Genomic DNA, 13092 nt, shown 5'->3' on the forward strand with positions numbered 1-13092 from the left:
TAAACAAACTATGCCTCATTTGATTGGCCTTTTATTGTTCTATAATTTTACTTTTTCATATTTGAATTTAATTGAAATATTCTTGTGTTCACATCAATTTAAAAAAATAACTTCAAATTGAGGAGGCAAAAAGTAAGTCCGCACAATGAAAAATTGTTATTTAAATGTAACTTTAGGACATTAATGCAACACAAATACAACGGGAACACAATGAACTAGTTAATATTTAATAGCATAGCCCTTCTGCAAGTTGACAACCTGCAATATTTTTAGAATTCCTTGAATTAGACTGCAGCAATACTCCGGAGAAAAGGCATCCCACTTTTCTTTTATTTTTGTCCAAAGTTCTTCCAAATTTGAAATTTTATCATTGCGTAGCGGTTTCTTGATGTAATTCCATACGTTTTCGATAGGATTGAAGTCTGGAGGTTGTGCAAGCCAATCCAAACATGGTATATCATGCTCTTCGAGGAATCTCTTGACATTGCTAGCTGTGTAAATGGGAGCTTTATCCTGCATGAAGATAAGATAATCTTCTAAATTCCGGCCAAAGTAGGGTAGAAAATGCTCAGTCAGCATTAATGTACTTGGTCGAATTAATTCACCCTTCCAAGTCCTGGGCCATTTGTACTAATAATGCCCCACACCAAAACTGAACCCCCACCACCTTGCAGCGTTGAAAATTAGAACCTAGGATTAAATTCTTTGTCTTTCCTCCGGCGGACGTACTGCCTACTATCACTGCCTAGGCTATTGAACTTGCTTTCGTTGCTAAAAAGCACTTTGGACCAATATGAAGAGTCATGATCATCATTGTATCTGACGAAGTCCAGACGGCGCTTTCTGTTCTTTACAGAAATCATTGGCTTGCATCTTGCAACATATCCTCTCCAATTAAATTCCTTTAATCTGCTCTGGACAGTAGAAAGAGGGCACTTTTTAAAAAGATTGCACTGTTGTTGGATTTGGGGAGCTGTTTCAAATCTGTTTCTTAGGCTGCGGATCTTGATAGCATTGTCTTCCCTGTTAGATTTATCTCTAGTACAACGAGATTTAGAGGCGTCACGAACACTGCCGGTGTTTTGGTGCTTTTGCACAGTCTTTCATACCGTTTTCTCATCACATTTTAATCTGTAGCCGATTTTTCGATAGGATAAACCAGAAAGGTGGAGATTAATGAGCTCCTGGCGATCACTAAGAGAAAGTCGTGGCATGTGGAATAAATGTTACGTTGTGTAATCTGGGGCAACAACAATTACGATTAGAGATGCTTTGTTGCCCGTGTGTGGATATTTTAAACATCATATTTAAGCGTATTTTACGCCCGACGCGCTAATTCTTCGGTCAACTTGTCCTCCTTTGGGACATTCAATGATTCTATCTCGTATATTTCTGGATAATTCTTTTTTTTTTTTCATTTTTAATCGTTAAGTCAAGTGTTATTAAAAGCACAGATTTTTTTATTATTTTCTTTTTATCTTTTCAAATCTCCAAATTTTTGTTTTTATATTTTTATGAAAGTTGTATATGTTTGATCCATATATTTGTTTTTGCAGAGCCAGCACTTTCGACTGGAACATTTCCGTCATCCTGAGGTAGATTAACGTTATTTTTTAAATTATGTTTGGTATTACATGTTTTAACATTTATATATTTTGTCATAGTTACGTGTTGGGATGGTTAATTAAATAAATGGAAACATTTTTAACAGGACGAGGCTTGTATTACTATTTAAATTATGTTAAATTACATTTACTTTTATATATAAATATTAATATATATAGGGGTTGCAATAGCGAAACACCGAAGTTAAGCAACGTTGAGCCTAGATAGTACCAGATGGGTGACCATTTGGGAATTCTAGGCGCTGTATGTGCTCTCCGCTTATCTCAGCATTTGTTTCCAGTCGTCTTGTACATACACTTCACTTGCCACTGGTATTTAACAATGTCGACTCAGGAGATGTGTGGTTGGAGAAAATGTCACACGCAGGCAACCCTTCGGGGGTATCCATAGTCTCTTAAAGATTGAAGGATCCCTATATATATATATATATATATATATATAAACACTGAGCTGAGCGTCGCTGGTTGTTGTAAAGAACCCACTTTTCATGGCAAATCACAACCCGATTGAGAAACTGGTCGTTCTTGTTGCGTAAAAGAAAAGAAGATAGAACTTTATAACGGCGTTTCTTTTAGTTGTCGTTCAATTCGTGAGGAACCCATCTATCAATCTCTCTCAAGTGGTTGAAAATTTGTTGTTTGTTGTATTGCGGGAGCTCATGACGAGGGCGTGACGACATATAAGGTTTTTTTTTTTTACTTTGTTTGTCAAATAATTTACGCTGCTAAAGTACAAATTTCTCCTTTACAACATTTCTTTTTTACCTTAGCGCCAACTACAATATGTCCTTTAAACTGAAGATTTCTATAGGTTTTAGACTATGCTGAATAAGACAAGCTATTTTAACTTTGACGGAAACAAGTACTTTGCGAGATATAATGGCATGCATTATGCACTGAAATTCACTGTTCTATGGCACACGCGATAAAAAAAAGTATACTTCTCTCCACACGACAATGCCCCCCCCCCCAATTTTTTAATAGTCTTTGCGAGTGGGTATGCTGACAACACATATTAAAGTTGAACTTGGGACAAATACTTGAACATTCGCACCCCTCATAAAATGGGGTGTCTTCCGGAACCCGTTCTTAACATTAAGACATTGGGCATTGGCCACCTACAACAACAACAACAACAACAACAACAACAACAACAACAACAACAACAACAACCGTAATTTAATTTTTTATGAGTAGGCGGGAGCATGGTTCCACCGGACAACGCCAGTTAACGGGTCCTGCTAGTATATATATATATATATATATATATATATATATATATAGAGAGAGAGAGAGAGAGAGAGAGAGAGAGAGATAAGGAAGTGAGAGCAAGAAATAGGATGGACAGAGAGAAAAAGAAATAGATAAAGATAGGGGTGAGAGGGGATACAAAATAGCCATTCTAAGATAGTGTAAATTATTATGAGAATGCAAAAAGACGTAAAAAGAAGGAAGCAAAAAAAGGAAATAAGAACAAAAGAAAAGAAAAGAAAGCAAAGCAAAAGTAAAAGAAATTAAGAGACAAAGAGAGAGAGAGAGGGGGGGGCGGGGTAAAGGGTTAAAAAAAATCTTTGCAAAAGCGCAAATATGCTTGAAGAATACAAGAATACAAAAAAAAAAAAGAATGGGCGAACGAAAGAAAGAACAATTGACAAATCGGTAAACAAGAGAATGAAACGTTCGAGTAAAAATAAAACACAATTAACAAAATAACAAAAGCGAAAACCTCCACCTCTTTCTTCTCAACGAAGAAAAGCGAATGAATGGCCTCGTTTTAAATATAAAACGGGGAATCTCGAGTTTGCTGCTTGTAGTCACGTGCAGGCGCCATTGCTGTCTGCCGAAAAAAACAGGGGCAGGGGAGGGTAATATCTGTTCGTAGATATTCGTTGGTTGGGGTTCGGATGTTCGAAAGGTCGAAAGAGTGGGGAGATATCACGTGCCGAGTTCGACAGACGCAGGTGTGGGGATATGATGTAGCGTAGGGTCGAAAGACGAGAGGTGGTGACTGGGTAGTATAGTAGGGTTCCTGATGCTTAGACGTGTCGGTCGATATCGTCAGCCTGCGAAACCTGCACTTTGGCCAAATGAGTTCTTCTTCTTCTTCTTCTTTTTCTTCTTCTTCTTTTACTACTACTTCGTATTCGTATTCTTCTTCATATTCTTCACATTCATTGTACTTTTCTTTTTCTTCTTTTTTTCTTCTTCTTTCTTCGTATTCTTCTTCGTCTTCTTGTTTTTCTTCTTCTTCACATTCTTCTTCTTCTTCTTCTTCTTCTTCTTCTTCTTCTTCTTCTTCTTCTTCTTCTCGATGCTCTTCGGGATCACCTAGAGCGTTCATGCCACACCGACCGACTTATAATCGGTAGTTCGATACATCTCAAAGCCCACCCACCTTGTCCACCAACGCAGAACTGTTCCCTCGCCGTCTCCACTAAACAATCCCGCCCCACTCGATGCTTTCACTGAAAGTATGACCGCCACCTCATCATCTTCGATACTTTCATGGATTTTTTTTTCGACTTTCTCATCTTTTTGGTGAAATTAATTCATCCATTTTTCTAAACACAATAAGAGCAAAAAGAAGAAGAAGAAGAAGAAGATGAAGAAGAAGAAGAAGAAGAATCTTATTATTTTCTGCTTCAACTTCTGTTATAATTTATATACTTCTTGTATCATTTCTTATTTTTTCTTTATTTTCTTCTACTCCTTCCTTCTCATTCTCATTGTTCTTCTTATTATTCTCGTTTGCTACTTCAACTTTTTAATTTTATATTTTTTCCTTGCGTCAGTCACTGATTTTTTCCTTCTGGTAATTATCGATCTTCTTCTTCTTCTTCTTCTTCTTCTTCTTCTTCTTCTTATTATTATTATTATTATTATTATTATTATTATTATTATTTCCACTACCCCGTTTTTTTCTCATTTTTGTCTTCCCCACCTTTTTTCTTTTTTTTTTGTTTTGTTACTCTCATTTTCTGCCTCCTTTACTTCTTTACTTTCTCCGCCTTCTCCTCCTCCACTCCTGTTTCTGCTCCTCCTCCTCCCCCTTTTCCTCTACTACTACTACTACTACTACTACTACTACTTGGTCAAACAACGTGCATCCCTATTTTAATGAAGATACACGAGACTGGTGCTATTACTGTTTTACGTTTATTCCTATCTTCATTTATTTTTAATTCCATCGTCTATAATTAATCATTATATAATGTAACAAGCGAGTTTAGTATTCTGTTTCAAAATAAACAATGTAAACAATGTAATTTGAAGCAGAATTCCCATTTTTATTTAAAATCTCCCACGTTCAAATCCTAGAAAACATTTCCATGAACGTTTGAACTAATATATATTTTAGCGGCATTATCGTCTGCAACAATTCGAATAATTACATTAATACAAAAAGAAAAAAAGGAAAAGAAAGAAATATTTAATTATCACAATCATTATTTTTTATCATTATTATTATTATTATTATTATTATTATTATTATTATTATTATTATTATTATTAGTTTTATTCACGTTTTCATTCTTTCTTGTTTATTGTTTTTCGTTTATTCAGTTACTAGCAAATATTGCAGGGTGTCGAAAGGTAAAGGTGCCAAGCGACCGTACAACTGAGAAAGTAGACATAGAGGCAAAGAGATAACGGCAATAGCAAAGCTATGGCAAATACAAATGATCGGTTAAAGACGAGAGACGTCGTGTTTTATTTATCAAGTGAAAATGGTAAATCGTATGGCGATGAGGAGTGTAACCATAACTGTTTTGAGCGAGAACGGGCGTATCGCGGGGTTAAAATTCGTGCAATCCTCATGTTCGTCCGGGTCGTGTAGACTGGATCTAATGTCGGAAACTGATAGCTGGATGTCAGTGAGCATTGGAAACGGGTAGCTGGTCTTCAGTAGGCACAGGAGCTGGTAGCTGAACATCAGTGGGCACTGGAATAGGTAGCTGGGCCGCTGGAGCTGCAGGCAGATGCAAGAATAAGCGGGAGCCGATGAAATCGCTGAAAACTACAGAGTGAAGTGGAGTCGATGGAAGCTGCAGGGGGTGAGCGGAAGCCGGTGGAGTCACTGAAAGCTATAAGAGTGAACGAGAGTCGCTGGAAACTGCAGAAGCGAGCGAGAGCCGGTGAAGTCGCTGGAGTGAGCTAGAACCACTGGAGCCGCTAGAAGCGACCCAGGGTGTAATGAAGAGCCACGGTTACCTTTGCTCATAGTCCTGAACCTCATATCAATATTGTTATTATTGTTACAGTTTCTTTAATTTTCAATTTAAGGTCATGAATAAGATAAAATAAAATTAATTTTTCTTCTTTATGGAAGTCTGGCACATACGAAAACCCAAATGCATTAATTTAAAAAAAAATGTAACATTAAATAAATAAATGAATGAATGAATGAATGAATGAATGAATAATAATAATAATAATAATAATAATAATAATAATAATAATAATAATAATAATAATAATAATAATAATAATAATAATAAATAGACGTATCTTCTAAAGTGATTTCCTATCACCGCTACTATTTATCATAACTATGATAATAAACTAAGAAAGTGCCAAGCTGGATACAAATTTACTAATAATTATGAAAGAATGAACCAGCTAACGTATATGGACGACCTGAAATTTTTTGCAAAAAACAAAAAAGAAGAAAAAAAAACAAGAATAAACACAAATGCTAAGATGCATAACCAGAATCTTCAGCCAGAATATCCGAATGGAAAGCAGCATGGAAAAGTGCGAACGACTGATCGTGAGAAGAGGAAACTGGAGGCAACGGAAGGCATTGAATTACCAAGCAGAGATGATGTCATTAGGTGAACATGACAGCTACAAATATCTGGGAGTTCTTGAAGCAGACACCATTAAAGCAACAGAAATGAAAGAGAAAATTAGAAAGGAATACTTCTCGAAACCAAACTATATAGTAGAAACTTAATATAAAATATAAACACATAGGCACTGTCACTAGTAAGATACTCCGGACTAATGAAGAACTGGGGTAATTTGACCAGAAGAACAGTAAACTCATGACTATGCACAATGCACTACATCCAAATGATGATACTGACCAACTCTACGTGAAAGGGAAAGACGGAAGAAGGGCACCGGTTTGTATAGAAGACTATGTGAATGACACGAAAAAAGAATTAGAAAAATACATAAGGCAGAACATCCAAAAAATAATTATTGCAGCAAAAGACACTAAAAAAAAAAAATAACGAACGAGACAGAAAAAGAAGAGACAAAGGATAATACGAGAAAAGAAAAATTGGATGGGAAACAGCTTCACGAACAATTCATAAGGATGACAAAAGATGAGACTAATGAAAACATTTGGACATAGCTACAAAAAACAAACCTAAACCGAAAAACTGAATCCCTAATAAAAGTCGCACAAGATAACGCTATCAGAAAAAAACACATTAAAACAAGGACTGACAAGACAAAAAAAGTAAATGTAGGCTCTGTAGAGAAAGAGACGAAACAATAAACCACATAATAAGCGAATGCAGCAAACTAGCCCCCCCCATGTATAAATAGACACGATTAAGTGGGGAAGGCAGTACACTAAAAATTACTCAGACAACTGCATCTTGAACACGTTGCAAAATGACATGTATACTTTTAATGTGCTAACGAAAGTTACGAAATCCTATTGGACGCGGATATACAAGCAGACAAACTCATCCAAGCAAGCAGACCAGATGTCATAATAGAGTTAAGATCAAAGAGATAGAGAAACTGAGCAAATACATGGAACTGGCCAGAGAGCTCAAAAGGATATGGAAGATTAAGAAGGTTAAGATAACACTATTAATAGTAGGAGCACTAGGAACAATACCAAAAAATTTTGAAAAAAAGAAGAATAGGAGAGATTGGAATCAGATGGATGGCTGAGAAGATACAACAGATAGCAATAATGAAAACAACTAAACTATTAAGGAAAACCCTTGAATGCAGAGACTAATACATATATTCTGTGGGCGCAGGCCGGGCATATAGAAATTTCTACAAAGGTAAAACACAAAAAAAACACCACATAAGATAATAAAAGCCGAAACTGTATAATGGTATAATTGTAAGTCACCTCGGATCTTCACATCCTCGCATCCTCGCCCCCCCCCCGTTTTGCGTTACCATAAACTGGTGCCACACCAAACAAATAAAGAGGGTCTAGGAGTATGAAAAGACGAAGGAGATAAAGAACTAACCAGACCTTCACTAGATGAGTGCAATGACGACTTCGGGGATGTATATTGCAATCCAAATTCCAGTGAAGACTACTGATCGCTAACAATAAGAAATCAATGGTAGAAAGCTATTGCGATAACGCAAATTAAGTTGCAAGAGTTATCGAAAAAGGTGGAGAGTACCGGAAATGTGAGGAGACTTGTTACTCAGACTCCAGGGAACACCAAAGACTGTTTTCAAAGAGAATTCTTAGATGATGGCCAGTGGCTCAACCCCCAGTGAATAATAATAATAATAATAATAATAATAATAATAATAATAATAATAATAATAATAATAATAATAATAATAATAATACATGTATAAACATAATAATACATGCATAAACAATCCACAAATAAATAATGCATGAATAAATAAATATAGTTAATAAGAAACAATACATAAATAGATAATACATACATAAATATAATAAATAAAAAACAATACAAAAATAAATAATACACTCATAAATAAATATAATAAATAAAAAACAACACACAAATAAATAATACATACATAAATAAATATAATAAATAAAAAACAATACACAAATAAATAATACATGCATAAATAAATATAATAAATAAAAAACAATACACAAATAAATAATACATACATAAATAAATATAATAAATAAAAAACAATACACAAATAAATAATAAATACATAAATAAATATAATAAATAAAAAACAATAAATAAATAATACATACATAAATAAATATAATAAATAAAAAACAATAAATTAATAATACATGCATAAATAAATATAATAAATAAAAAAAAGTAATAATACATGCATAAATACATATAATAAATAAAAACAATACATAAATAAATGATATATAAATAAATATAATTAATAAAAACACAACAGCATAATAATACATACATAAATAAATATAATAAATAAAAAGAATAAATAAATAATGCATGCATAAATAAATATAATAAATAAAAAACAAATATAAATAATACATACATTTATTTAAATATAATAAATAAAAAAACAATAAATAAATAATACATGCATACATAAATATAATAAATAAAAAATAAATAAATAGTATATACATCAATAAATATAATAAATAATAAAAAAATTATACATATATAAATAAATATAATAAATAAAAATATAAATAATACATAAATATAATAAATAAAAAACAATACAAAAATACATAATACATACATCAATAAATATAATAAATACAAAACAATAAATAAATAATACATGCATAAATAAATATAATAAATACAAAACAATAAATAAATAATACATGCATAAATAAATAAATACAATAAATAAAAAAAACAATAAATAAATAATACATACATAAATAAATACAATAGATAAAAAACAATGCATAAATAAATAATACATGCATAAATAAATATAATAAATAAAAAAAACATGAATAAATAAATAAATATAATAAATGAAAACAATAAATAAATAATACATGCATAAACAAATATAATAAATAAAAAACAATACATAAATAAATAATACATGCATAAATTTATATAATAAATGAACAACGATAAATAAATAAATAATACATACATAAATAAATATAATAAATAAAAAAAAATAAATAAATAATACATACATAAATAAATACAATAAATAAAAAACAATAAATAAATAATACATACATAAATAAATATAATAAATAAAAAACAATAAATAAATAATACATACATAAATAAATATAATAAATAAAAAACAATGCATAAATAAATAATACATGCATAAATAAATATAATAAATAAAAAACAATAAATAAATAATACATACATAAATAAATATAATAAATAAAAAACAATACATAAATAAATAATACATACATAAATAAATATAATAAATAAAAAACAATAAATAAATAATACATACATAAATAAATATAATAAATAAAAAACAATGCATAAATAAATAATACATGCATAAATAAATATAATAAATAAAAAACAATAAATAAATAATACATACATAAATAAATATAATAAATAAAAGAACAATAAATAAATAATAAATACATAAATAAATATAATAAATAAAAAACAAAAAATAAATAATACATACATAAATAAATATAATAAATAAAAAACAATAAATAAATAATACATACATAAATAAATATAATAAATAAAAACAATAAATAAATAATACATACATAAATAAGTATAATAAATAAAAAAACAATAAATAAATAATGCATACATAAATAAATATAATAAATAAAAAACAATAAATAAATAATACATACATAAATAAATATAATAAATAAAAAACAATAAATAAATAATAAATACATAAATAAATATAATAAATAAAAAACAATAAATAAATAATACATACATAAATAAATACAATAAATAAAAACAATAAATAAATAATACATACATAAATAAATACAATAAATAAAAAACAATGCATAAATAAAAAAAACAATAAATAAATAAATATAATAAATAAAAAATACACAAATAAATAATACATGCATAAATAAATATAATGAATAAAAAAACAATAAATAAATAATAAATACATAAATAAATATAATAAATAAAAAACAATAAATGAAAAATACGTACATAAATAAATACAATAAATAAAAAAACAATAAATAAATAATACATAAATAAATAAATAAAAAACAATACATAAAAAATACATACATAAATAAATATAATAAATAAAAAACAATAAATAAATAATACATACATAAATAAATATAATAAATAAAAAACAATAAATAAATAATACATACATAAATAAATAAAAAACAATGCATAAATAAATAATAAATACATTAATAAATATAATAAATAAATAACAATAAATAAATAATACATACACAAATAAATATAATAAATAAAAAACAATAAATAAATAGTACATGCATAAATAAATATAATAAATAAAAAACTATAAATAAATAATACATGCATAAATAAATATAATAAATAAAAAAACAATAAATAAATAATACATGCATAAATAAATATAATAAATAAAAGTAATAAATAAATAATACATGCATAAGTAAATATAATAAATAAAAACAATACATAAATACATATCATAAATAAAACAATACATAAATAAATAATACATACATAAATAAATATAATAAATAAAAAACAATACATAAATAAATAATACATACATAAATAAATATAATAACTTTAAAACAATACATAAATAAATAATACATACATAAATAAATATAATAAATACAAAACAATACATAGATAAATAATACATACATAAATAAATATAATAAATAAAAAACAATACATAAATAAATAATACATGCATAAATAAATATAATAAATAAAAAACAATAAATAAATAATACATGCATAAATAAATATAATAAATAAAACCAATAAATAAATAATACATGCATAAGTCAATATAATAAATAAAAACAATACATAAATACATATCATAAATAAAACAATACATAAATAAATAATACATACATAAATAAATATAATAAATAAAGAACAATAAATAAATAATACATTCATAAATAAATATAATAAATGAAATCATTAAATAAATAATACATGCATAAATAAATATAATAAATGAAAAACAATACATAAATAAATAATACATACATAAATAAATATAATAAATAAAAAACAATAAATAAATAATACATGCATAAATAAATATAATAAATAAAAAAAACAATACATAAATAAATAATACATACATAAATAAATATAATAAATAAAAAACAATACATAAATAAATAATACATGCATAAATAAATATAAATAATAAAAACAAAAACAAACAAAAAACGGAAATTTATTACAGTAGCCAACAAAACAAAAAAGTGAAAAATAAATGCACAAAAAATAAATTTTACTAAAGGAAAGCTATTACTTTTCAACCTATATAAAGTTATTTTGTTTTTTAACCTATTTTTAAGTGTTTTATTTTTTTTTTTTCTACTTAATTGCAGAAAATTAATTTCTAGCAAACTAATTTTTCAACGAAGGACAAAAAAAAATTATGTATAGTTTTAAAGATTAAACATTTGTTTAAGTCTCTCTCTCACTCTCTCTCTCTCTCTCTCTCTCTCTCTATATATATATATATATATATATATATATATATATATATATATATATATATATGAAATAAAATGGAGGTGGAAGGACCTGGATACTCAACGTTTCGCCCGATTTATGCGGGCTTCTTCATTGCGCCCATTATAAAATAATAAAATAATAAAATAAGGGAAAAATAAATATCATTCCAATTGGTTAGTAAAATCAATTTTATTCTCATTATGAAACGTTAAATATACACATCTCAGTTATCATATCTCCTTTATCTTTTCGACAACACAATTTCTAGTTTCTATTTGTGTTTTCCCATGAATAATATTACCCCTTTCTGTCCCCAGAATCATTTACAACATTACATGTCCGTCACATAACACCCTAACACCAGATTAAATTCGCCCGACGCAGTCGTCATTATTTCTCCATTGTTACTTGACAGTTCCATCTTGTCAGCCGACACGGTTTGGGCGGGAACTTAATGGCCAGGCGTGACCAGTCTCCGGCTAAAACCCCATCCGAGGAATTTGTGATGCTATGTGTGACACGCAACACCGTATTTCAGACGAACGGGGCTAATTATTGTCCGTTGAAGCAGGCTGAACGAATTTATGCCAAGCAGATGGGAAGGGGGTTCACGAACTTGTTTGGAGGTTTTAAAGACTTTTCAGAGAGGAAGAATCTATAGCGATTACAAAGACGTTGCCATATATACAAGTTTCTATAACAGTTAGCAGATTTGTTTTAACAGTTAATCAGGCTTTTTAATTTTTTACACACATATCTGTTAAATGAAACCCAACTAAATCAGATCAATGCATCCGTTCAGTCTCGAGAGATAATGGGCACCCCTGTAAGGGTAGTTGCGTGCTTAATTGTGAGGCAAGAGTTGCGCAATCCACAACCACACCTCTCCTGAATCGACATTGTTTGAGTCCAGTGGGGCAAGGAGAACTCCAGCACGAGTGGAAATAATGCCGAGATAAATGAAGAGCGCATACAGCACCTGGAAGCCCAAAATGGTTACTCATTTTAATATTGACCAGACTCATCATTGCTTAACTTTGGTGATCTGATGGAAACCGGTTTATCAACGTGATTATACTAAATCAAGTCACACA

General features: G+C 28.8%; 1 long non-coding RNA gene across 1 annotated transcript in view; it reads left to right on the plus strand.

The window, feature by feature from the left end:
- The window catches only part of LOC145293852 (uncharacterized), a 337229-nt gene that overhangs the window by 40199 nt on the left and 283938 nt on the right, over positions 1 to 13092 (plus strand). Inside the window, exon 2 of the long non-coding RNA XR_013869779.1 lies at positions 1557 to 1595. This is a non-coding gene — a long non-coding RNA (uncharacterized LOC145293852). The remainder of the gene's footprint in view (positions 1 to 1556; positions 1596 to 13092) is intronic.

This window comes from Euprymna scolopes, chromosome 15 (assembly GCF_053919585.1).
Source record: "Euprymna scolopes isolate OS-2025 chromosome 15, ASM5391958v1, whole genome shotgun sequence".
Taxonomy (NCBI): Eukaryota; Metazoa; Mollusca; class Cephalopoda; order Sepiida; family Sepiolidae; genus Euprymna; species Euprymna scolopes.